This window comes from Pinus tabuliformis, chromosome 9 (genome assembly GCF_031772625.1).
Source record: "Pinus tabuliformis cultivar Carrire ecotype Pingquan chromosome 9, CPIR1, whole genome shotgun sequence".
Lineage (NCBI taxonomy): Eukaryota > Viridiplantae > Streptophyta > Pinopsida > Pinales > Pinaceae > Pinus > Pinus tabuliformis.
Genome location: NC_142307.1, coordinates 1,235,529,499 through 1,235,533,418, shown reverse-complemented (window position 1 = coordinate 1,235,533,418; position 3,920 = coordinate 1,235,529,499). Strand labels below are relative to the sequence as shown.

At 38.6% G+C, this 3,920-nt stretch overlaps 1 non-coding gene across 1 annotated transcript; it reads right to left on the bottom strand.

Moving 5' to 3' along the window:
* Positions 1 to 1,068: 1,068 nt before the first annotated feature.
* On the bottom strand, positions 1,069 to 1,142 carry TRNAR-CCG (transfer RNA arginine (anticodon CCG)). Its single transcript has one exon. It is a non-coding gene; the product is annotated as a tRNA-Arg (tRNA).
* Between the last annotated feature and the right edge of the window lie 2,778 nt (positions 1,143 to 3,920).

Genomic DNA, 3,920 nt, shown 5'->3' with positions numbered 1-3,920 from the left:
ACCTGCAAATGCAATGTACGCTTTAGGTTTGGCAATAATAATATCTCCCAACATGCCAAAACTAGCAGTCACTCCACCAGTTGTCGGTGACGTCAGAATCGATATATATATAACAACTTTTTCTCCTTCTGATGAATATATAATGCAGAAGCTATTTTAGCCATTTGCATTAAACTAAAACTTCCTTCTTGCATACGTGCTCCTCCGGAAGCACACACCATAATTAATGGAAGAGATTCCGCGGTAGCGCGCTCGATCAGACGGGTTATTTTCTCACCTACTACAGAGCCCATACTACCTCCCATGAACTGAAAATCCATAACTCCGAGTGCGATAGTAAGACCATTTAATTGACCTATGCCTGTTTGAATAACATCAGTTAAACTTGTCTCTATTTGATAGAAAGTGATATGATCCTTATAAGATTCATCCTCAGAATTAAGATTATCAGAATGAGAAGGTTCATTCTCAGAATAAAATTGAAGAACATCTAGAGTGTACATGTCTTCATCCATAGGATGCCAAGTGTCACGATCAATTGGAAGTTCTATTCTATCTGAACTATTCATTTGCAGATAATATCCACATTCTTTACAAACACTTTGATTCTCTCTCAAGAATCTGAGATATAGTAAGTTCTCGCAATTATTGCATTGAGCCCATAACTTCTTAATTTTAGCGTAATCAATACTTTTATTCTTGTTTTTCTCCGTCTCATTGGCATCCTTACTATCCCTTTCGACCGAATTTTTTAGTAATGCAGTTATTTTATGCTTGTCTTCGAACCACTCCTTTATAGACATAGAGTTTTCCTTCCATATAAAGGTGAAAATTGTTACTTTTCCTATCTTATTTTGTATGAAGAGAAGTCGTATAAGTATAAATACAATGATGAAAATTATTAATCAATAGTGGAATGAATCATTGAGAAATCATTTCCATTCATTATTGATTAGGAATCTGAAGTATCGATCCGGGATTATGATAGAATACTTTATTCTATTATAAAGAAAGATTCTCTCCTATACCGCGATGGAAAGGAATTTTCATTTAAAATACAACATCTTTTGGGCTAGAAGGGATTTGAACCCTTGACTTCACGGTCCGGAACCATGAGCTCTGATCCGCTGAGCTACCAACCCTATCGAATGATCTATAAGATCATTGTAAAGGATGAATAGGATTCGTTATCGAATGCTTGACCCAAAAAAATTTTCATAAATAACTCTGTTTGAGATATTTAACCTTGGAAATATCTATATATCAATATCTACATAGATATTGATATATAGATATTAATATATGGAAATTCCATATATTGATATCTGAAATTCCATATCTCCGCTCACGATTTGGACTAATATTTGGGGTAGTAGTAAAAGATTGGGCCGAGTCCGATTGGTAGAACGAAAGTCACTGGATTACAAGCGATCAATCACATCAAATTCAAATTTGATCTCCTTCCATATTTCACAAGCAGCAGCTAGTTCAGGACTCCATTTACAAGCTTCACGGATCACTTCATTACCTTCACGAGCAAGATCACGTCCTTCATTACGAGCTTGTACACAAGCTTCTAGAGCAACCCGATTAGCTACTGCACCAGGTGCATTTCCCCAAGGATGTCCCAAAGTTCCCCCACCAAACTGTAGTACGGAATCATCCCCAAAGATCTCGGTCAGAGCAGGCATATGCCAAACGTGAATACCTCCTGAAGCTACGGGCAGAACACCTGGCATAGATACCCAATCTTGAGTGAAGTAAATACCACGGCTTCGATCTTTTTCGATAAAATCATCACGCAGTAGATCAACAAACCCTAAAGTTACGTCTCGTTCACCTTCAAGTTTACCTACTACAGTACCGGCGTGAATATGATCTCCACCGGACATACGCAATGCTTTAGCCAGTACCCGGAAATGCATACCATGATTTCTTTGTCTGTCAATAACTGCATGCATCGCGCGGTGAATGTGAAGAAGTAGGCCGTTGTCTCGGCAATAATGAGCCAAAGAAGTATTTGCGGTAAAACCTCCCGTCAGGTAGTCATGCATAACGATAGGAACTCCCAATTCTCTTGCAAATATTGCCCTTTTCATCATTTCTTCACATGTACCTGCAGTAGCATTCAAATAATGTCCCTTAATTTCACCCGTCTCAGCCTGAGCCTTATTAATTGCTTCCGCACAAAAGACAAAACGATCTCTCCAGCGCATGAATGGTTGGGAATTTACGTTCTCATCATCCTTAGTAAAATCGAGTCCACCACGGAGACATTCGTAAACTGCTCTACCATAGTTTTTGGCTGATAGACCCAATTTTGGTTTGATAGTACATCCCAATAAAGGACGACCATATTTGTTCAATTTATCTCTTTCAACTTGGATACCATGAGGTGGACCCTGAAAAGTTTTGGAATAAGAAGGGGGAATCCGCAAATCTTCCAAATGTAGAGCCCGTAAGGCCTTGAATCCAAATACATTACCTACAATGGAAGTGAACAAGTTAGTGACAGAACCTTCTTCGAAAAGGTCTAAGGGGTAAGCTACATAGGCAATAAATTGAGTCTCCTCTCCAGGAACGGGCTCGATGTCATAGCATCGCCCCTTGTAACGATCGAGACTAGTAAGTCCATCGGTCCAAACAGTGGTCCATGTACCGGTGGAAGATTCAGCAGCTACTGCTGCTCCTGCTTCTTCAGGTGGCACCCCGGGTTGAGGAGTTACTCGGAATGCTGCCAAGATATCTGTATCTTTGGTCTGATATTCAGGAGTATAATAAGTTAATCTGTAATCTTTAACACCAGCTTTGAATCCGACACTAGCTTTAGTCTCTGTTTTTGGTGACATAAGTCCCTCCTTTATTAATAATTATTTCTCGCAAGGACGAGGTCTGCTCGACATGGACCGAACGTAAACAATCAATTTTTATAGAAATATCCTACAAAAAGTCGTCCGTTATTGGGGTGCTAGATACACTCTCATTGTATAGTGTTCTTTATGTATGACGCAACCCAATCTTTGCTCTTGAAGTTCTTCCTCCATGGATTGACCCGAGAACCTTTCAGTGGTTAAACTAGTTCATGAATGAAATCAAGGAACCGAATGGACCTTTGACCATAATGGTGCGAATTGTCCGAAAATACATATACAGATGTGCGTATGAAGAGAAGAGATAATGATCAATGAGAGAAAGGTCATGAATATCAAGTTTCATATTTCACAGATGATCTGGACATAATTTTGAAGTATTTTCGGTTTTAGTTATGGATAAATTGGTTCTAGTTATAGATAAATCGAAGACTTCCTCATGATCCTTATTCATATCCATCTACCTACTTCATATTCCAAATATGGATGAATTTAAACTTTTCAATAAAGTTGGATTTTACCCAGGTGGTAACTTCCATTTATTATTTACTGGTCTGATCGACCCAATATGGAACATTTTTTTTTTTTCTATTGATGATATTGGCAAAATCATATTTATATATTCTTCATGGAAATTATTTCCATTTTTGTATGAGAAAAAATCCTCTTGTTCTTGGGGTTTCCGCAAGTGTAGAAACAAATGTGGGACGTATTGCTCAAATCATTGGCCCAGTACTGGATGTCTCTTTTCCTCCAGGTAATATGCCTAATATTTACAATTCATTGATAGTTAAGGGTCAAGGTACAGCCGGTCAAGAAATTCAGGTTACTTGTGAGGTACAACAATTATTAGGAAATCATAAGGTTAGAGCTGTAGCTATGAGTGCTACAGATGGTTTGATGAGAGGAATGAGAGTGATTGACACGGGAGCTCCTCTAAGTGTTCCAGTTGGTGGAGCTACTCTTGGACGAATTTTCAATGTTCTTGGAGAACCTGTCGATAATTTGGGTCCTGTAGATGCTGGCATAACATCTCCTATTCATAGACCT